This window comes from Lithobates pipiens, unplaced genomic scaffold, assembly GCF_037356315.1.
Source record: "Lithobates pipiens isolate NorthernLeopardFrog02 unplaced genomic scaffold, aLitPip1_a1.2 Scaffold_19, whole genome shotgun sequence".
In the NCBI taxonomy this organism is placed as follows: Eukaryota; Metazoa; Chordata; class Amphibia; order Anura; family Ranidae; genus Lithobates; species Lithobates pipiens.
The window spans coordinates 581562186-581586239 of NW_027507764.1; the positions used below are offsets into that span (position 1 = coordinate 581562186).

The 24054-nt window shown below is 45.4% G+C and overlaps 1 protein-coding gene across 1 annotated transcript in view; it reads left to right on the top strand.

Annotated features, from left to right (window-relative positions):
* Positions 1–14982: 14982 nt before the first annotated feature.
* FAM83H (family with sequence similarity 83 member H) overlaps positions 14983–24054 on the top strand; it is a 114883-nt gene continuing 105811 nt past the window's right edge. The window contains exon 1 of the mRNA XM_077493482.1: positions 14983–15127. The gene's annotated coding sequence lies outside the window, so the exon portion shown is untranslated. The remainder of the gene's footprint in view (positions 15128–24054) is intronic.

The window sequence follows — 24054 nt, forward strand, 5'->3', positions numbered from 1 at the left end:
ATTATTATTATTATTCACGATTTATATAGCGCCAACAGTTTACGCAGCGCTTTACAATGTATAGGGGGGACAACACAATTACAGTACAATACAAAAGGTACAGGAGGACCCGGCTCATAGAGCTTACATTCTAAAGGGAGGGGGGTGGTGGTACAAGTGCCATCAATCAGTGCCCATTAGCGATGCCAGTCAGTGCTGGCAATCAGTGCCACCCATCAGTGCTGCCCATCAATGCCTATCACTGCTGTCGATCAATGCCCTTCAGTGCCACCCAACAGTGCCCATCAGTGCTGCCTATCGGTGCTCATCAGTGCCCATAAGTGCGGCATATTAGTGCCGCCTCATCAGTGCCCATAAGTGCCGCCTCATCAGCGCATATCAGTGAAGGCGAAAAATGACTTTGTTACAAAATTTACTGACAGAAAAAAAGTTTCAACATTTTTGGTCTTTTTATTTTTTTGTAAAAAAATAAAAATCCCAGCAGTGATCATATACCACCAAATGAAAGCTCTATTTGTGGGAAGAAAATGATAAAAAAATTAGTTTGGGTACAGTGTAGTACGACCGCGCAATTGTCATTCAAAGTGTGACAGCGCTGAAAGCTGAAAAATGGCCTGGGCAGGAGGGGGGTGTTAGTGCCAATCCAAATCCCCTCCCCCGTAGATTGTACTGGGTGAGCGCATCCTTATATGGAAGACCATTCATAATATTATTATTAGATTTGTATCCAAAGTGAGAGAAACTCCTCTTTAGAAATGACCTTCTCTCCGCACCTCCCTGTCCCAGCTTCTCTAACAATGGAAAAGAGGGACAGCCCTTAGCACAAAGTGTGCAGGTAAGGGACACGCCCACTGCCACGCCCACTGCCACACCCCCTTCCAGATACGCGGAGCATGCAGAATTACTGCACAAAAAAAATAAAATAAAATGAAACTCACAAATAATCACCCATAATAATAATAATAACATCCCTTCATTCCTTCATATCGGGCTGTATAAGAGGTTTGGGTCACCTAATGCCGCCTCCACCCGGCCGGGCTTTCCATCAGAATAAACTCTGACGGTCGTTCCGACGCCGTTCCGCTGAAACGGACTTGCCTACACACAATCACACCAAAGTCCGATCGTTTAGAACACGATGACGTGCGACGGGACGAGAAAAAGGAAGTTCAATAGCCAGTAAAGAAAAAACAAAAAGATATCCCCTGGGTGGGGTTTTTAACAGCATATATTACCTGTGAGGGCTGATATATATATATACACAGTAGGAATAACTACTGAGATGACGCGGAAAATTTGTAATATAATTATTTATTGATAAAAGAATTAAATGGGTGACACGTGGTCAGGAAATTGAACTCCACTTGGTGAATAATGGTACATGTATAGACAGGGAAATTACATCATATGAACCCTATTACATCTGTATACACAGTAAAACATAGATAAAAGTAATCCTTTACGCGTTTCGACCCACTCAGGGGTCTTCTTCAGAAGGTTTATCTATTGTAAAAGAGAGGACAAACATAAATATATATCCATACATTATGATATATTGAAGGTAACCTACTATAGACATAGTGAATGTCTGATATAGTGATATTGTACAAATATCGGTTACTATATATCACAGGTGAATACCTGTATAATCCACGGTGGAGATCCTCTTTAAAAGACAGGAATATGCTCAGACACATCCCCCATATCAATCATTCATTGATGTGCCACAGCTCATCTAGCTGGTATAGGTCGCTGTGTCCTACCATCAAAGGAGGGCAGGGAAATGGAATCCAACAAACGGGATAGCTTGCGAGGGATCACATCCCTAATTCCACCTCCTGTCTTTTCTTTTTTCTTTTTTCTTTTCTCTTTTCTTTTTTCTTTTCTCTTTTCTCTTTTCTTTTTTCTTTTTTCTAGTACGAAACCGGGTGGTTAAACACCCTTCCCCATTTGGTAACACAAGAGGTTCGAGATATGAGTTCAACTTGGTGTAATACTGTTTGAATTGGTACTCATTCGGTAATTGTTGTGTTGTTTATTAACCACAACGAATAGTTTTCAAGGTGATGACTGGAATAACACAATGTCCAGTTTTGAGACTGAGTTTGATACTTTGCGGCTTTGCGATTTAGTCGCCATTTAGGAATTTCCTTGTATTCCTCATGAGTAGATACATGACTCATTATATATTTACGTATACATTTATGGAAATTGGGCTGCTTACTTACCCAGTCATTTATCTATTTATATTTTATTTTTATCTTTATACATTTTTTCATTTATATTCAATGCCTTAGAGAAATATGTAACATTCCCTTGTGATTGTGCCACATTAGAAACATTGTGTTATGTCCAGTTATACACCATTAAGTAGATGTTGTTCTCTTGTATGCTCAGATTACCTGTAATATATATTTACTATTTAGCGGTTGTCTTTATTTGATATAGTTTCATTTAACATGTGCTCTTTTTACTTGCTGACAGGATGTCCAGACGCACCTCTCCTTTCTTTCCTCTAGATGGTGCCACCTGTTGTGCTCTCTTGGCGTCGCATATAGGGCGGACCCCTTCGGCATGGCTTCCCGGCCAGAGAAGGGGCGGGGCATATTGTGCGCGCATGCCCCTCCCCTGTGATCCCAGGTATGAGCGGGGTGATCCCACCCGCCCCCCTGGGGGATTGTATCTGGCCGGCGGCATTCTGGGACAGCTTTGGACGCGGCGCTTCACTTCGCACGCGCGTTTTGCGCGTGCGGAGTGACGTGCCGACGTCACGCCGGTGCGACAAAGCTGGGTACCCTTCCGCCATGTTGGAAGGGTCATTTCCAGAACGCCGGGGGGATCACATCCGGTCGCCCAAGATGGCGACCGAATTATTAGACTGACAGAAGGGCAGGACTCCCTGATAGGGCTTACAACTGATTCAGCTGGGCTTGTAATGGAGCCAGCTGAACCAATTAGATATAAGGTATTTATACCTCACCTTCATGGATAAGGAATTCATTCCATCTGTGACAGGACACCTGATACACTGACATTATGCTTGAGGGTAAGCTACTGGTCTGTCTTTGCTGACACTGCAACTTCTTTCTGATACAATTGGGTTATTGTATTGCTCACTCTTTATTATTTTTATTTATTTGTAGACGAAAGTCTCCCTCTGTTTTTGCACGGTTCCTGAATAGAAAGGGGTGGACCTGCGCAAATTCGCAGGACCTCTTCCTCCTGTTTTAATATATTGCCTTTCTTTGGGCTCATCCAACACATGAGCACGTATTGCAAGATTACATAGGTAATTACACAGACAGCTTCACCATTTCATTCAGCCTTTTCTGATCTGTGCTCACTGTGGCATGTGATGTATTTGGCTTTTCTTTTTCTTTCCTTTCCTTTTTCTTTTTTCTTTCCCTTGTTTTGTTTCTTTACTCTCACGGTTATAGTTTCTTCACACTTCCGTGTCATTCACAGGTGTTTTTTCTATGATTTTTTTCTATGGTTGTTTACTCTTTTTGGTTTCATAGTGTGCTGATCTATCTGGGAATCCATGCACAAGTTTCCCTATTTATACACTATTCTGGTGGGACCTGTGTTCTCCATTTATAGACCAGATAGTACCCAATTAGTGTATTTTATATACACTTATACATATAAAAACTTTTTTATTACCTTTATATTTTGTCCTACTGCAGGGTGTCGCCCTTGACCCTGGGCTGTCCACGTCTATACTCCCCTCCAACCTACACACAGGAGGTGGAATTAGGGATGTGATCCCTCGCAAGCTATCCCGTTTGTTGGATTCCATTTCCCTGCCCTCCTTTGATGGTAGGACACAGCGACCTATACCAGCTAGATGAGCTGTGGCACATCAATGAATGATTGATATGGGGGATGTGTCTGAGCATATTCCTGTCTTTTAAAGAGGATCTCCACCGTGGATTATACAGGTATTCACCTGTGATATATAGTAACCGATATTTGTACAATATCACTATATCAGACATTCACTATGTCTATAGTAGGTTACCTTCAATATATCATAATGTATGGATATATATTTATGTTTGTCCTCTCTTTTACAATAGATAAACCTTCTGAAGAAGACCCCTGAGTGGGTCGAAACGCGTAAAGGATTACTTTTATCTATGTTTTACTGTGTATACAGATGTAATAGGGTTCATATGATGTAATTTCCCTGTCTATACATGTACCATTATTCACCAAGTGGAGTTCAATTTCCTGACCACGTGTCACCCATTTAATTCTTTTATCAATAAATAATTATATTACAAATTTTCCGCGTCATCTCAGTAGTTATTCCTACTGTGTATATATATATATCAGCCCTCACAGGTAATATATGCTGTTAAAAACCCCACCCAGGGGATATCTTTTTGTTTTTTCTTTACTTATTAGGGGTGACCAGCGCCCTCTGACCCTTTATTGGGGTGTTACTGCCTTTTTTCTTTTTTCTAGTTCAATAGCCAGTAGCCAAGAGCTGCCTTTGCTTCTTATTTGGTCATTCGGACCAGCACACAGACAAAGTTTTTCCCGATAGGAATTGATTCCGTCGGTCAGATTTAAAACATGTTCTATTTCTTGGTCCCTCAGAATTTTTGAAAAAAAAAAAAAAGTCAGCTGAAGCCCCACACACGATCGGAGTGTCCGATGAAATTATTCCATCGGGACCTTTTCTGCCGGAAAGTCCGGTCGTGTGTACCGTGACATTACACGTTTGGTTACATAGGAGCGCGGGGGGGGGGGGGGATTAAAAGTTTTTTAATGATTTCCTCTCTGTGTCGAATGTTATTCATTCATAAAGAGTAGCGTGAATCAGGAAAATACCACATCATGACCACTAGGTGTTGCTAATGATCATTCACAAAATCTAACGGCCATAATGTGGCATTTTCCATATCCATTCAAATGTTTGTGAATGAATAACTATCAACAAGAAGAGAAAATAGCTCAGTAACATGTTGACTATGATAATCGGCTCCATCGTGTGGCCATACTGTGCTACTTTTAGATTGTAAGCTCTAGCGAGCAGGGCCTTCTGATTCCTCTTGTACCAAATTGTAATGTAACTGTAATGTCTGCCTTCATGTTGTAAAGCGCTGAGCAAACTGTTGGCGCTATATAAATCCTGTATAATAATATTTCTCTGATTTACTCTTTTCTTTGTGAATGAATAACATTCAACCTAGAAAGAAAATAGCCTAGATCTATATCTCAGAGCAGGAGGAGGGACAGTCAAGGAGGAACGAGGGACAGGGGGTGTGGGTGTGTGTGTGGGGGGGGGGGGGTTGGTTCCAATATAGGGACAGTTGTCAGGTATGCTTAAAGGTAACATCAAATTTGCGTTTCTTTTTCTTTTTTCCTCTTCAGGTTGAATGTTATTCATTCATGAAGAATAGAGTGAATCAGCTAAATATCTTATTATGGCTAATAGATGCAGATGAAATAAGTATTTTTTTCCTGTGATCGCCAGCTCCGTCTAGTGGCCACGTGGTACAAGGGAAAAACATTTAATGTTACTAAGCGCTTTTTTTCTTTCCAGGTTAAATGTTATTCATTCACAAAGAAAAGAGTAAATCAGGAAAATACCACAGCATGGCCACACGATGGTGCTGACAATCATAGGAAATAAATACCTGTTTACGATGATTGTCAGCTCCACCCAGTGGCAATACTGTGGTATTTCCCTGATTTACTTTATTCTTTGTGGAATAATAACATTCAACCTGAAGAGGAAAAAAAAAGGGTTTGCAACATTAGATTTTTTTGTCCCCAGTACCATGTGGCCACTAGATGGAGCTGACGATCATAGGAAATAAATACTTATTTTTCCAATGAACGTCATCTGCATCTAGGAGCCATAATGAGGTATTTCCCTGATTCACTCTATTCTTTGTGAATGAATAACATTCAACCAGAGAGAAAAAAATAAAAAATAAAAGAAAGCTTTGTAACATTAGATTTTTTCTTTTGTCCCCAGTACCATGTGGCCACTAGATGGAGCTGAGGAGCATAGGAAATAAATACCTATTTACGATGATCGTCAGCTCCACCCAGTGGCCATACTGTTGTATTTCCCTGATTTCCTCTTTTCTTTAGGAAACAATATCATTCAACCTGAAGAGAAAACAACATTTGGTTTTCTGTCCCCCCCAGCACCATGCAGCCACTAGATGGCGCTGACGATCATAGAAAATAAACACTTATTTCCTATAATTATCAGCTCCGTCTAGTGGCCGAAATGCAGTATTTTCCCGGAATCACTCTATTCTTTATGCATGAGTAACATTCAACCCGGACAGAACACAGCTTAGTAACATTCAACGCTGTCCCTGGTTTTCCCGGAACGAATGTACTCTACATGCAGTTTGAATAGATCAGCAATTACAAACAAATACTGGAAATCCATGGCCGTCGTCCTGCTGCATTCCCTCCTCTCCACCTTCCCGCTCCCCCTCCCCCCACCATCTATCTACCCCGGGGGGGCAAACAGAGGCGCCGAGTCTCTCGCAGCTGCTGCGCCGCACCCAGTACACAACCCGTCACCAGGTGGATCAACACTGGCCGCCCCACCCAGCCCGCTGCTGCTTAACCCTTCGCCTGCCTGATCGCCTGCCTCGGCTCTGCGCATCGCACCGTCCTGCCTGCGATGCGTCTTTTATCGCCCCCCCCCCCCCTTTTATTTTTACGCCGCATGCTTGAGGTTCCGTTTATTTTTTTAAATTTTTTTTTAAGTTTATTTTTTTGTTCTGTTTGCTGGTGGGATCGCCTTCTTCGGAGCGGCGAGTGCAGCTCTGCGCAATTTCAACCGCTGCCCGACGCGCCAGAAACCGTTCAAGCCCCCGAGACTTCGGGGAAAAAATTGCGGCCACACCAAAATGCATCGGCGCTGCGCGTTTCTTTTTTTTTGCCAGAGGCATTTGCAGATGCTCGGGGGAGGTCATCAAGGAATGAATAGTACCGCACGATGCGTTTTTCTGTGCGTTTGCGGGGGAAAGCCGTAACGCACATAACCAAAAGATCCAACCGACTCATTACCGCGCCATTGTTCAGACGCTTCCACTGAAGACCTCGTGTCTTGGAGGGGGCAGGTCCAGGGGGGCGGTCGGTTTCCCCCCCCGAAGCAGGGCCGGGGGGGGGGGGCAGGAGGGACGGCTGCCCCGGGCGCACTAGTTTACTGTAGCAAGCTGTAATGCGAAAACACGAAACGGGCCGCCAGCGATCACACCTTTGCGCTGCAGCAACGCGCACATTGTGCATCGTGCTGCCATTTATTCTTAACGCCACTTGCCTGCACTGGGTGGCATGGCACATTAGTGCCAGGCGATACAGTTCCTGTGCGTTTGTTAGAGTGGCGCATGCGCTGCTTTTTGGTGCGGTCCAGCGCGATTTCAGCTCATTCCAATGAATGGGCTAAAAAAAGTGCGCTGCAGCCGGATCGCAGGTGAATTGTACGCTGACATGCAGCGGCGTTCCTGCGATAGTCACGCTGTGAGCTGCCCCCTAAGGGCCGGGTTCACACCTGTGCAACGCCAGACGTCGCTCTGCTGTGCAGATCACATGCGCTGTCTGTGCGATGCAAATTCAGCCGCGCAAACTGTACAGCTGAATTTGCATCGCATTCGCAAGCAAACTCGCGCAGGACTCTTTTTTTTTTTGTCCATTCCAGAATCGGATCGCATGACCCATGCGATCCGATTCTGCAAATCGCGCTGATTGCGGGGGGAGGGGTGGGGGGCTCTCGTTAACTTAACATACACTCAGTTCGCATGAACGGGTTTGCGATTTAGACGCAGTGCGGATTCGCAGCGAATTCAAACATCTAGTGTGGACCGGCCCTAAGCCCAGGTTCCCACTATTGCGAACACAGACATCGCATGCGATTCTCACCACATTGCTGGTGCGGATCACATGCGATGTCTGTGCGATGCAAATTCGGCCATACAGTTTGTATGGCTGAACTCCCGTTGGATTTGCACAAAAAAGGTGTAGGAACCTTCCCCCCTCCACCCCCACCCTGCACTGGAATCGGATCGCATGGGTGTTCCCAGCCATGCGATTCGATTCCTGTCCGAATTCACAGTTCGCACTGTGATATGCGAACCGATCTGGGGGATGTCGTTAACAATGTATTGAGCACCGGCAGCGTTTTGCAGAGGGCAGTATGAACCGCCTGCTGAGGGAGATGCGATGCATCGGCAACCGACAGGAAGTAAAGAAACATTTTCCCAATGGAACAAGGCAGAAAAAAAAAAAAAAACCCTGACAGGGGTCCTAACCCTTCCTTACTCTATTAAAAATTAAAAGAAGTTTTGATTTTAGATACACTTCCATCTATGAAATATAAATTTAGGCACCGCTTATAAAACGTTTGTTGGGAAATGTCGCGGCCCTCAGGAATTCTGACCGTATTTTGGATTTCCTATGATTGGCAGTTCCACCTAGTGGCCAAATTGTGGTATATCCGGGAAATTCCCCCGATCGGGAAAAATACCGCATTCTGGCCACTAGATGGAGCTGACAATCATATTTCTAGTGTCAGCTGCCTAAGAGGGGGATTCCCCTCGCTTTGGGAGATTTCCTCTCACTTCCTGTCGTGTTTCTGAGACAGGAAGTGAAGGAAAATCTCCCCGTTGGGACAAGACAAGAAAAAAAAAAAAAAATCAACCCGACCGGGGTTCTAACTCTTCCTTACTCTATTAAAAAAGTGAAAAACATTGTTTTGGTTTTAGATGAAATATGAAGTTATGCACCACTATAAGAAGCCTTCTTATAAAACATTTGGTGGGAAACGCCACGGCCCTCAGGAATTCTGATCATATTTCGCCTAATACGTGGATTTCCTATGGTTGACAGTTCCATCTAGTGGCCAAATTGTGGTATTTTCCTGGAAATACCCCGATCAGGAAAAAATACTGCATTAAGGCCACTAGATGGAGCTGGCAATTATAGTTGTAGTGATGACTGTCCAAGAAGGGGATTCCCCTCACTTTGGGAGATTTCCTCTCACTTCCTGATGTGTCTCTGGTACAGGAAGTGAAGGAAAAAAGGGGGGACAGTACAATTACAATACAGGTTAATACAGAAGGAATGGGAGGGCCCTAATTATAAAAAAAAAATTGAAGGAAAATGTCACAGGCCTCACAAATTTTGGACTATATTTTGCTTAATACATTGGCTTCTAATGACCATCAGTGCCATCTAGTGGCCAAATTGCGGTATTTTCCTTATAATAACTCAGTCAGAAAAAAATACCGCATTATGGCCACTAGATGGAGCTGACAATTATAGTTGCAGTGACAGCTGTCCAAGAAGGGGATTCCCCTCACTTTGGGAGATTTCTTCTCACTTCCTGGTGTGTCTCTGGTACAGGAAGTGAAGGGAAATCTCCCCAATGGGACAAGACAAGAAAAAAAAAACTCAATCTGAGAGGTGTTCTAACTCTTCCTTACTTCCAAAAATAGTTTTGGATTTAGATACACTTTCATATATGTAATCTGAATTTAGGCACCACTTTAAGAGGTCTACTTATTATATTGAATATTTTCTTGGATGTATATTGCAGCAACGGTTTGCACAGCACTTTACAATATAATAGAGGACAGTACGATTACAATACAGTTCAATACAGAAGCAATAGGAGGGCCCTACTTATAAAAATAATTGTAGGAAAATGTCAGAGCCCTCACACATTTTGGACTATATTTTGCTTAATACATGGGTTTCTAATGACCATCAGCGCCATCTAGTGGCCAAATTGCGGTATTTTCCTTGAAAATAGCTCATTCAGGACAAATACCGCATTATGGCCACTAGATGGAGCTGACAAAGTTGTAGCGACACTTCCATCTATGAAATATGAATTTAAGCACTACTATAAGAGTTCTACTTATAATAATTATTATAGGTCAGGATGTATTTTGCGCCAACAGTTTGTGCGGTGGTTTACAATATAAAGGGGTGGGGGCAGTACAATTACAATACAGTTCAATACAGAAGGAATAGAAGGGCCCTACTTATAAAAAAAAAAAAAATTGTAGAAAAATGTCACAGCCTTTGCAAAGTTTGGACTATATTTTGCTTAATACATGGGCTTCTAATGACCATCAGCGCCATCTAGTGGCCAAATTGTGATATTTTCCTTGAAATAGCTCAATCAGGAAAAATACCACATTATGGCCACTAGATGGAGCTGACAATTATAGTTGTAGTGACAACTGTCTAAGAAGGCGATTCCCCTCACTTTGGGAGATTTCCTCTCACTTCCTGGTGTGTCTCTGGCACGGGAAGTAAAGGAAAATCTCCCCAATGGGACAAGACAAGAAAGAAAAACAACCTGACAAAACAACCCTTCCTTACTTCCAGAAATTGTTATGGATTTAAATACATTTCCATCTATGAAATACGAATTTAGGCACTACTATAAGAGGTCTACTTATAATAATTATTATAGTTCAGGATGTATTTTGCACGAACATTGTGTGCGGTGGTTTACAATATAAAGGGGGACAGTACAATTACAATACAGGTTAATACGGAAGGAATAAGAGGGCCCTACTTATAAAAAAAAAATTGTAGGAAAATGTCACAGTCCTCGCAAATTTTGCTTATATTTTGCTTATTACATGGGATTCTAATGACCATCAGCGCCATCTAGTGGCCAAATTGCGGTATTTTCCTTGAAACAGCTCAATCAGGAAAAATACCACATTATGGCCACTAGATGGAGCTGACAATTATAGTTGTAGTGAGAACTGTCTATGAAGGGGTATCCCCTCACTTCACTGGGAGATTTCCTCTCACTTCCTGATGTGTCTCTGGTACAGGAAGTGAAGGAAAAAAAGGGGGGGGGGACAGTACAATTACAATACAGGTTAATACAGAAGGAATAAGAGGGCCCTACTTATAAAAAAAAAATTGTAGGAAAATGTCACAGCCCTCACAAAGTTTGGAATATATTTTGCTTAATAGATGGGCTTCTAATGACCATCAGTGCCATCTAGTGACCAAATTTTGGTATTTTCCTTGAAATAGCTCAATCCGGAAAAATACCACATTATGGCCACTAGATGGAGCTGACAAAGTTGTAGTGACACTTCCATCTATGAAATATGACTTTAGGCACTACTATAAGAGGTCTACTTATAATAATTATTATAGTTCAGGATGTATTTTGCACAAACAGTTTGTGTGGTGGTTTACAATATAAAGGGGGAGGGGGGACAGTACGATTAGAATACAGGCTAATACAGAAGGTATAGGAGGGCCCTACTTATAAAATTAAAAAATTGTAGGAAAATGTCACAGCCCTTGCAAAGTTTGGACTATATTTTGCTTAATACATGGGCTTCTAATGACCATCAGCGCCATCTAGTGGCCAAATTGCGATATCTTCCTTATAATAACTCAATCAGGAAAAATACCGCATTATGGCCACTAGATGGAGCTGACAATTATATTATTAATGACACCTGTCTAAGAGGGGATTTTTTATTTTATTTTTCCATTCTGGGGAGATTTCTTCTCACTTCCTGTTGTGGCTAGAGGGAAAAAAAAAAGTTAATTCTAAACATTGGAACAAAAGCATTTGGGGAACCATTTACACCTAAGCGATCCATGGTGGCGATCGAATGCGCTTTATGGAGGTAAACGCATGTTGCATTAGGACCGTGCATTCATGGTGAACGGGCTGCACAATGCACCACAATGCAGGAAACACGCATGACCGCTTTTGAAAAAAAAAATGCATTGCGGTGTGTTGATTTACCACGGTCGCAATGCGCCCCCCCCTCCCCCCCAAAAAAAGAGAAAATGTAAAAACAATGGGGTTCTGCCCTTCCCCCGCTCTATTCAGAAATATAAGTTTTGTCTTTTTTTTATTTTAATGTGCGTATTTTTACAGCCAGCTGCGATGGCGAGACGCTCGCTGATCGTCGATTAATTATTATTATTATTTTTTTTTTATTGTTGCTATTTTTATAATTGTCGGTTTTCCGGGGCTCAGGGTGACTTTGCTCCTCCGACGTCACGGATCGGGCGCCACTTCCTGGAAAAAGCGAATCGGTAGCGTACGAGTCATTGTGATTTGTACATGTTTCTGCCTGTCGGAGGAATCTCAGAAGAGCCGATGACACCCGTCTGTGAATTATTCCACTGCCATGACTTACAGGGAGGGGACTGCAGAAGAGGTGTGAGAACCCCCCCCCCCCCCGTTTCGGTGATGTTCCCCTTAAGCGTACCTCCTGACTGTCTCTATATTGTAACCAAATCCCTCCGATCCCTCGTTACACCTCAATTGCCCCTCTCCCTGGTCTGAGGCCTCTACAAGAAAATAAAAAAATACACTATTGGTGTAATTTATACAAAAATCTGCACAGCTGTTCACGTGAAACCGCATGTCCATTCATTCTGCACAGACGGGAGCAAAATCAGATGTGGTTGGGCTATTTTCTCTTCAGGTCGAATGTTATACATTCACAAGGAATAGAGTGAATCTGTAAAAATACCACATTATGGAGCTGATGATCTTAGGAAATAAGTATTTATTTCCAGTGCTCGTCGCCTCCCTCTAGTGACAATAATGTGGTATTTTCCTGACTCACCCTGCTCTTTATGAAAAAGAGGCAGAGGGGTATGTCCCCTTGTCTACATACTTTGTGATAAAGGTCTTTGCTCCCACCCCGAAGTTGGGAGGTATGCCTTAAGACATGGGTTACCAAACTACGGCTCATGGGCCACATCCGGGCCGCAACTAGGATCAGAGTGGTGCATAATGTGGAGAGATTAAGGATTCATGTCAGTAGAAGTTGCATATGGTTTTTGTCCCCTCTTTGTAGTCTCCAGTACAGGCCTGGGTGCGGTCTAGGGAAGCCATTGCAGGGTGCACTGTACTTCATGTCTAGGGAAAACATTGCAGGTTGCACAGGAAGTACAGGCCTGGGTTCGGTCTAGGGAAGACATTGCAGGGTGCACAGGAAGTACAGGCCTGGGTACGGTATAGGGAAGACATTGCAGGGTGCACAAGAAGTACAGGCCTGGGTCCAGTCTAGGGAAGACATTGCAGAGTGCACAGGAAGTACAGGCCGGGATGTGTGGTCTGGGGAAGACATTGCAGGGGGCACTGGAAGTACAGGCCTGGGTCCAGGCTGGGGAAGACATTGCAGAGTGCACAGGAAGTACAGGCCTGAATCTGGTTTGGGGAAGACATTGCAGGGGGCACATGAAGTACAGGCCTGGGTCAGGTCTATGGAACACATTGCAGAATGCACAGGAAGTACAGGCCTGGTTGCGGTCTAGGGGAAGACATTGCATGGGGCACAGGAAGTACAGACCAGGGATCGGTCTAGGTAAAACATTGTAGGGTGCACAGGAAATACAGGCCAGGGTCAGGTCTAGGGAACACATTTCAGGGTGCACAGAAAGCACAGACCTGGGACCGGTCTAGGGAATACACTGGAGGGTGCACAGGAAGTACAGGCCAGGGTGCAGACTAGGGAAGACATTGCAGGGTGCACAGGAAGTTCAGACCTGGGTGCGGTCTGGGGAAGACATTGCAAGGTGCACAGGAAGTACAGGCCTGGGTCAGGTCTAGGGAAGACATTGCAGGGTGCATAGGAAGTACAGGCTAGGGTCAGGTCTAGGGAAGACAATGCAGGGGGCACAGGAAGTACAGGCCAGGGTCAGGTCTAGGGAAGACATTGCAGGGGGCGCAGGAAGTACAGGCCAGGGTTAGGTCTAGGGAAGACATTGCAGGGGGCACAGGAAATAAGGACCTGCATTTTGCAAGGATTCAAGAATGTCTGTGGAGGGGAAGATTTTGCAGGACACACATGCAGTCCTATATTGGGGGGAACACGCTATAGGTTGCACACACTGGAGACCTGAACAAGATTCAGGTTTGCTGTGCTCAGAAGCGTCTGATAGAAGAGAACATAGTGGGGAATATATTTCAAGCTGCACACACAGGTAAGAAGCTGTAAAAGAGCTGGTGGGGAATCATCAGGTATGCCAGCTGGGGGATTATAAACCAGGTTGCACACTGTGAGGAAGTAGAGGAAAATATATGCCTGAAGCTGTAGAATGCAATGTATTGGGGAGTACATAGCAGGTGTAGATGGGGGGACGTATTTTAGGTTTTACACAGTGGCAGGATACAGGGGAGTAAATTATAGGATGTACAAAGTAGCTATGTAGTGGGGAATAAATTATAATGTGCATCAGGTGGTATTCTATTGGGGAACATATTGTGGGTTGCACACAGTGGCAGGATAAAGGGGAGAAAATGGTTCTACATAGTGGCAATATTGTGGGGTGTACACAGTATTAATGTAGAGGGGAACTTATTGTAGGTTGCACAAAGTTGCATTGTAGAAGGAGGAATATTGTAGGTTGCACACAGTCACAGTTTATTGGGGAGTTTATTGTGTGTCACACACAGCATTAATGTGGTGGGGCATAAAGTGTAGTGAGGAGCACATTGCAGGTTACACACTGACTGTGGCAGTGTAGAGGGGAGTGTATTGTGTGTTGTAAACAGTGGCAGATTTATGATGAATATATTGTGGGTTGCAAACATTGGTAATTTGTCAGGGAGTGTATTTTGTGTCGCATGCAGTGGTGGTTTATTGGGGAGTGTATTCTGTGTCGCACGCAGTGGTGGTTTATTGGGGAGTGTATTTTGTGTCGCACGCAGTGGTGGTTTATTGGGGAGTGTATTCTGTGTCGCACGCAGTGGTGGTTTATCGGGGAGTGTATTCTGTGTTGCACGCAGTGGTGGTTTGGTGGGGAGTGTATTGTGTGTGGCACACAGTTTTCATTGAGCTGGGAGCAGATTGCAGGTTGCACCCAGTGGTGGGGGTGGGGAGCAGATTGCAGGTTGCACCCAGTGGTGGGGGTGGGGAGCAGATTGCAGGTTGCACTCAGTGGTGGGGGTGGGGAGCAGATTGCAGGTTGCACCCAGTGGTGGGGGGTGGGGAGGGAGGTGTAGGGCTGGGTCAGGCTGAGGAATGTCTCTCAGTTCTGGGTGGAGCTCCTCCTCCTCCTCTCCTCTCCTCTCCTCACTTCCCAGAAAGAGAGAGCCAGGAAGAGGCGACCCGCAGGAAGAGAACCTGCCAAGGTAAGAGACCTCCGCTGTGCTGTGTGGACCCCCCCGGGCACTCAGGGGCCCCTGATAGGAGAGATACTGCTGGACTTCCAGAAGGAGAGGAAACTGAAACTTCCACTGATACTTTGTAACTCTTCCCACAACTGACAGTCCGATCCCTGATCCCTACACAACTCACACTACGCTCCACAACTGACAGCCCGATCCCTGATCCCTACACAACTCACACTACGCTCCACAACTGACAGTCCGATCCCTGATCCCTACACAACTCACACTACGCTCCACAACTGACAGCCCGATCCCTGATCCCTACACAACTCACACTGCGCTCCACAACTGACAGTCTGATCCCTACACAACTCACACTGCGCTCCACAACTGACAGCCTGCTCCCTGCACCCTACACAACTCACACTGCGCTCCACAACTGACAGCCTGCTCCCTGCACCCTACACAACTGACCCTGCACTCTACAGGGGCCCCACAACTGACACTGCTGCTCCAGAGGGGCCCCACAACTGTCACTCTACACAACTGTCAGTTGCAGGGCCCCTATAGAGCCCAGTATCAGTTGTGTAGAGTGACAGTTGTGGGGCCCCTGCAGAGCATCATTGTCAATTGTGTAGAGTGCAGGGAGCAGACTGTCAGTTGCAGGGCCCCTATAGAGCCCAGTATCAGTCTGCTCCCTGCACCCTACACAACTGACAATGATGCTCTACAGGGGCCCCACAACTGACGCTCTATGGGGAACCCACAATGGACACTCAAACTCTACAGGGGCCCCACCACTGACAGCCTTCTCTCTACACAACTAACACTGCGCTCTACAGATGGTTCCTCCAGAACTGGTAGTCTGCAGGGGTCCAAGAGCTGACACTCTGCTCCACAGGGGGGCGAAACTTCAGAGGGTCCCCCACAACTGACACTTCACTATACAGGGGATCCCCCCCAAGGGTTGTCTTTTATAGAGTGCCCCGCTCTAAAGAGGTTCCCTTCCCCCTCCACAGAGCCCCTAATTCCCAAGGCTGCACTAAGAGGGGCCCCTCTGTCTGCACCCCCCCAGTCAGGGGACAATGGCTGACACATTATTATATCACACTGTGATATGATGTCCCCCCCCCCCATATTTCCCCAAGGGGTGTCACTTTATCAGAATAATTATAACTCTGCATATTGGGGACACCGGACCTGGCTGCAGTGCCCTGTAGGGGGGTCGGTGCTCCAATGGTGGGGAATGTCTGATCCGTGGCTTGAGATCTCTATCATCACACGGATATTATGTATATGTATATGGGGGGAGGGGATCTCTATCATCACACGGATATAATGTATATGTATATGGGGGGAGGGGATCTCTGTATAGTGATAATAGTTCTCTGTATATTACTCTGCACAGTCCAGATCTCTATTCCCCTACAGATATTTCTTCTCTATTGTGATAATGACTTACCTGACTTACCTGAGGTCACCCTCCATAGACCACACTGCAGAGTCGGGATCTCTATCATACGGATACATTGTTGTGTAATGATCACCATTATTATTATTATGCTCTGTATGGGACGGAGGGAAGTCTCTATGGAGATCACATTCCTCCTCCTCTCATCTCTATTAGGATTTCTATTCCTTTATGTTCATAATCTTCCCTATGAGATCTAGGATTGGGGGGGGTGTCTGATGATGAATTCTCATTGGTCGCTCTCCTCCCTATATTACACTGCAGAGTCCTTCACACCCACCGGCCCCTTTCTTGGGTCCCCCTTGCTAGTAGCGGGTTGGACCCCTTTGGCCTTCATTCTTGGTGTTCGTAGATCCAACAAGGTGCTGGAAACGTTCCTCAGAGATTTTGCTCCATAGTGACATAACATCACACGGCTGCTGCCCATCCATGACACTAATCTCCTGTCCCACCACATCCCAAAGGCTCTCTATTGGATGAGATGTGGCGAGTGTGGAGGCCATTGGAGGACAGGGACCTCATTGTCCGGTGGTGAGATGATTGGAGCTTTGTGACATGGTGCATTATCCTGCTGGAAGGAGCCATCAGAAGATGGGGACACTGTAGTCATAAAGGGATGGTCAGTGACAATACTCAGTAGGCCGTGGTGTATAAATGATGCTCAATTGGTACTAAGGGGCCCAAAGTGTGCCAAGAAAATATCCCCCCCACACAATTACACCCCCATCACCAGCCTGAACCGGTGATACCCCATCCCCCACACCATTACACCCCCACCACCAGCCTGAACCGGTGATATCCCATCCCCCACACCATTACACCCCCACCACCAGCCTGAACCGGTGATATCCCATCCCCCACACCATTACACCCCCACCACCAGCCTGAACCGGTGATACCCCATCCCCCACACCATTACACCCCCACCACCAGCCTGAACCGGTGATATCCCATCCCCCACACCATTACACCCCCACCACCAGCCTGAACCGGTGATATCCCATCCCCCACACCATTACACCCCCACCACCAGCCTGAACCGGTGATATCCCATCCCCCACACCATTACACCCCCACCACCAGCCTGAACCGGTGATACCCCATCCCCCACACCATTATACACCATTACACCCCCACCACCAGCCTGAACCGGTGATACCCCATCCCCCACACCATTACACCCCCACCACCAGCCTGAACCGGTGATATCCCATCCCTCACACCATTACACCCCCACCACCAGCCTGAACCCGTGATAGAAGGCAGGATGGATCCAATGCTCCAAATTCTGATCCAACTATCTGAATGCCGCAGCTGAAATCCAGACTCATCAGACCAGGCAACGTTTTTCCAATCTTCTATTGTCCAATTTTGGGGATCCTGTGCCATTTGTAGGCTCAGTTTCCTGTTCTTAGCTGACAGGAGTGGTACCCATTGTGGTCTTCTGCTGTAGCCCATCTGCTTCAAGGTTGAGTGTGTTCAGAGATGGTATTCTGTATACCTTGGGTGTAACAAGTGGTTATTTGAGTCACTGTTGCCTTTCTATCATCTGGAACCTTGCCCATTCTACTCTGACCTCAACAAGACATTTTCCTCCACACAACCGCCGCATACTGGATATTTTCTCTCTTTTTTTTTTTTTTTTCTCCACCATTCTCTGTAAACCCTGACAGATGGTTGTGTGTGAAAATCCCAGAAATACTGAGACTGGCCCGTCTGCCACCAACAACCATGCCACGTTCAAAGTCACTTCAATCCCCTTCCTATCCCCATTCTGATGCTCGGTTTTAACTTCAGCAAGTCGTCTTCACCACATCTAGATGCCTAAATGTATTGAGTTGCGTGTATTCTGATATGAATATAATGCGCTTCTCTATGAGGCGGGAGGGAAGTCTCTGTATGGTGACAATAGTTTCTCTTGTGGTCACTTTGGGGGAGATTTGCTAAAACTGGAGCAGCCGTCCATGGGAGCCAATCAGCTTCTAGCTTCAGCTTGTTCAATTAAAGGGGTTTGCAAACTCCGTGTTTTTTTCACCTTAATGCATCCTACGCATTAAGGTGAAAAATCTTCTTTCACTGAGCAGACCCCTCCCCCGTTTTACTCATCCCAGCCCGGGGGGGGGGGGGGGGGGGGGGGCGCACACTACTTCTCTGCCCCCGGGGGTTCTCGGCTCTTGATTGGATAGATTGATAGGAGTGCAGCCATTGGCTCCCACTGCTGTCAATCAAATCCAATGACGCGGGGGGCGGGGCCGAGCCCGGCATTCTGTGTCTATGGACGCAAATACTGGACTCGGGAGCGCGCATCCGCATGGTAACTCCCCCCCCCTAGGGAGAACGCTTATACAATGTTTTCTATATTATACAGTGTTCTCTATGGCCTGGGAGGAATAGTGACAATAGTTCTCCTCCTGCGGTCGCTCTTCATACATTACACTGCGGTCAGGAGATTTATCTTCCTGTATGGATGCATTGGAGGAGATTTACTATAACTGGAGAGAGCAGAATCTGGGGCAGCTCTGCAGAGAAACCAATCGGCTTCCAGCTTTTATTGTCAAAGCTTCATTGAACAAGCTGAAGATAGAAGCTGATTGGCCGCCATGCACAGCTGCACCAGATTTTGCTCTCTCAAGTTTTAGTAAATCTCCCCCACTGTAGAGATAGTCTACACACATCTCCGTATAGTGATCATGGCTCGCCTGGGGGGGGTCACATACACTGCAGAGTCGGCATAGGGATCATGGCTCCTCCTATGTGGTCACTCAGCACATTGCTGTATACAGGTGGTGTATAGTGAAATGTGGGCGGAGTCTCAGTACACTATATAATGGGCGTTTTTTTGTGATTTCAGGTTTGCCGGGAGGGAAGTCTCCCCATGATGATTCACCAGATACTCCATCATAAATCATAACCTGTCTTCTCTCTGTGTTTGTGAGTTGCAGCGCCGAGGTTTACAGTTCAGTGCCAAACAGGGACTGGCTCAGTGTTCTCTGTACAGCGCTGCGGTATATGTCAGAGCTATAAAAATGTATAATAATAGTGTGTGACTGTGGGGGGGGACATTAGAGTGTAAGCTCCTCTGGTACAGGGACTGACATGACTGGCTCAGTGTTCTCAGCACAGCGCTGCGGTATATGTCAGAGCTATATAAATGTATAATAATAGTGTGTGACTGTGGGGGGGATATTAGAGTGTAAGCTCCTCTGGTACAGGGACTGATGTGACTGGCTCAGTGTTCTCTGTACAGCACTGTGGTATATGTCAGAGCTTGAGAACAGTAAAATAGAGTGCAATTGGGGGGGGGCGCATTAGAGTGTAAGCTCTTCTGGTGCAGAGACTGATGTGACTGGCTCAGTGTTCTCAGTACAGCACTGTGGTATATGTCAGAGCTATATAAATGTATAATAATAATGTGTGACGGGGGGGGGGGGGGCACTAGAGTGTAAGCTCCTCTGGCACAGAGACTGACATGACTGGCTCAGTGTTCTCAGCACAGCGCTGTGGTATATGTCAGAGCTATACAAATGTATAATAATAATAGTGTGTCACTGCGGGGACCATTATGCCCTGTACGCACTGTTGGACTTTCCGACGAAAAATGTTGCGATCGGATCTTGTTGTCGGAAAATCCGATCGTGTGTGCAGGGCTCCATCTGACTTTTTTTTTTTCATTGGAATTTCCGACACACAAAGTTTGAGAGCTGGATCTAAAATCTACCGACGACAAAATCCGATCGTTTAACTTCCGATCGTGTGTAGACAATTCTGACGGACAAATTGCCACGCATGCTCAGAATAAATTACGAGACAAAAGGCTATTGGCTACTGGCCCGTTTTTTATAGTCCCGTCGTACGCGTTTGGCGTCACCGCGTTCTGAACGATCGGATTTTTCCAACAACTTTGTGCGACCGTGTGTATGCAAGACAAGTTTGGGCCAAAATCCGTTTGGAAAAAAAATCCGAGGGATTTTGATGTCGGACTGTCCGGCCGTGTGTATGGGGCATTAGAGTGTAAGCTCTTCTGGTACAGAGACTGATGTGACTGGCTCAGTGTGCCCTGTACAGCGCTGCGGTATATGTCAGAGCTATAGAAATGTATAATAATAATATGTGACTGTAGGGGGTTATTAGAGTGTAAGCTCCTCTGGTGCAGAGACTGATGTGACTGGCTCAGTGTTCTCTGTACAGCGCTGCGATATAAGTCAGAGCTATAGAAATGTATAATAGTGTGTGATTGTGGGGGGACAGTAGAGTGTAAGCTAATCTGGTGCAGAGACTGATGTCACCCAAACCGTCCCCTCCGTTCTTCTCAAGACCTCCTACTCTCAAGCTCTCTCGTCTCCTCCTCCCACACTCGTCTCCAGGACTTCTCCAGAGCCTCTCCAATCCTCTGGAACTCCCTACCTCCACCGGTCCGGCTATCCCCTACTCTTGCTACCTTCAGGCGATCCCTGAAAACTCATCTATTCAGGGAAGCCTATCACGTCTCAAACTAATCTCCTACCACTTCCATCAGCTCATTCCCAACAGTTATAACCTTCTGTACCACCTGCCCCACCCTTTTAGATTGTAAGCTCTTCTGAGCAGGGCCCTCTTAATCCTCTTGTATTTAATTGTATTGCAACTGTATTGTCTCCCTTTTACATTGTAAAGCGCTGCGTAAATTGCTGGCGCTATATAAATCCTGAATAATAATAATGATGTGACTATTTTTTGCGGAGAACCTTTCCCCGCCATGTTGGGAAATCAGATTGTTTGTTATTTTTATACTTCTTAGCGTTTTTTGCATGGACAGATATCGAATCTTCATTGGATTGGATGAAAAATTCCCCCTGGTCAGTGTCCGCAGCTGCTGGCAGTTTGCCTGCAGGATCGCCGTGTACCTCCTGTCAGTCATATTTATGATGGGCTGGAATGGCAATATAATGACCAGAGAGCCGGTAATCATACACCAGCAAAAATCTGACCCTTCACCCGACACGTGCGCCCAGCCAGTAAACGGGTTTACAGGGGCGCTTTAGGGCCGGGTACCTTCAGACCCTCATTGTGGTTTCCTCCAGCCGGTGTTCTATGGAGGGGGTGAGGCTACTGCACTGAATCTGATTATTCCCAGGAAAGATGGAAATCTTTGTAACAGTGGAAGGGTTTAATGGTGTCTTCCTCTTCTTCCTCTTCTTCCTCTTCTTCCTCTTCTTCCTCTTCTTCCTCTTCTTCCTCTTCTTCCTCTTCTTCCTCTTCTTCCTTCAGTCTCTCTTTAGTACAATGGAAGGCATGGCAGGTTTTTCAGGATCTCCCCAACACTCTCTGCTAAATATTCCACTGCAGGTTTTATGTTGTCCTATCATTAGGTCAACATTTGAGTTTAGGAAGTGACGGTGTGTATTGTGATTCCGAGCGGAGATAGGAGCCGTGATTTCCTCTGGTCTCATCTCATCTCTCGGGGAAATGGGCATTTAAAAAAAAAAGTTCCCCTTTAAAGCTGGGAATGCGCGGGTCTAACATGGCTTTGTTTTCATCGCCTCCTCTGAGATCACATGGCTTTGTTTATAAACAATGTGAAAATGTGATGAAATAAAATCCTTTTGTACATTTATTTTTTTTTTTTATTTAATTTTTTTTTTTTCCTTTTCTGGTTTATTTGACTTTTTTTCCCTAATAAGAAAAACACAATTTTAAAGAGCACACAAGAATCAGGCTTTTATTTTTTTATTTTTTTTTGGTGTTTTATCTTATTGTTATATGTAAAACAAGTCAAATAAACAAAAAAAGGAAAAATTAACATAAAAATTATGAAACGATGATGATTATTATACATTTCTATAGCTCTGACATATACCGCAGTGCTGTACAGAGAACACTGAGCCAGTCACATCACTCTCTGTACCAGAGGAGCTTACACTCTAATGTCCTCAGTCACATATTATTATTATTATACTTTTCTATAGCTCTGACATATACCGCAGTGCTGTACCAGGATCACACAAAAACAAGTATCTTGTTCAATGATGTAACCTTGTAGATCCATCCAATCACATCAGTCTCTGTACCAGAGGAGCTTACACTCTAATGTCCCCCCCCCCTCCACAGTCACACACTATTATACATTTATATAGCTCTGACATATACCGCAGTGCTGTACAGAGAACACTGAGCCAGTCACATCAGTCTCTGTACCAGAGGAGCTTACACTCTAATGTCCCCCCCCCCCCTCACAGTCACACACTATTATTATACATTTCTATAGCTCTGACGTATACCATAACACTGTACAGAGAACACTGAGCCAGTTACAGCTGTCTCTGCACCACAGGAGCTTGCACTCTAATGTCCCCCCCCACAGTCACACATTATTATTATTCTACATTTCTATAGCTAGCTCTGACATATACCGCAGTGCTCTACAGAGAACACTGAGCCAGTCACATCAGTCTCTGTACCAGAGGAGCTTACACTCTAATGTCCTCCCCACAGTCACACACTATTATAGTACATTTGTATAGCTCCTCTGACATATACCATAGCACTGTACAGAGAACACTGAGCCAGTCACAGCAGTCTCTGCACCACAGGAGCTTGCACTCTAATGCCCCCCCACAGTCATACACTTCATGATATAACCTTGTAAATCCATCCAATCACATCAGTCTCTGTAACAGAGGAGCTTACACTCTAATGTCCCCTCACAGTCACACACTATTATTGTTTGTTACTATTATTATTGTACATGTCTATAGCCTCTGACATATACCTCAGCGCTGTACAGAGAACACAGTCACATTGGTCTCTGCACCACAGGAGCTTACACTCTAATGTCCCCCCCCCCCCCCCCTCACAGTCACACACCATTATTATTATTATATATTTATATAGCTCTGACCGGGGGCAGACTGACCACTCATGGGGCCCCTGGGCAATAGGAGATTATGGGGTCACACAGCACACACAGCACAATCGCACAGTATACACAGACATGTTTCTATTGGCTGAGAAGGTACTGGAGAGGCGGGGCAGCTATAATCTCAGGATTTTTAGACTGAAAGGATGTCGGTAAGGGACATTTCAGAGACAGATATAAAAAAAAAAAAAAGATTTTTACATACTGTCCCTGGTATTACTGAGGCTGGAAACCCTGATGGGGCCCCTAGTGGCCGGGGGGCCCTCGGGCAGTGGCCGAATGGTCAGTCCGCCCCTGACTCTGACATATACCGCAGCGCTGTACAGAGAACACACAGAAACAAGTAACTTGTCCAATGATATAACCTTGTAAATCCAGCCAGTCACATCAGTCTCTGTACCAGAGGAGCTTACACAGTCGCATGCTATATTATTATTATTATTATGGTATATAGCTCTGACATATACCGCAGCGCTGTACAGAGAACACACAGAGACAAGTATTGTATATCCAGCTTGTTTTTGCCTAATGATGCAAATGGTGCAATTTTGAAGAGATTTTGGTGCAGTGAAAACTGTCCGT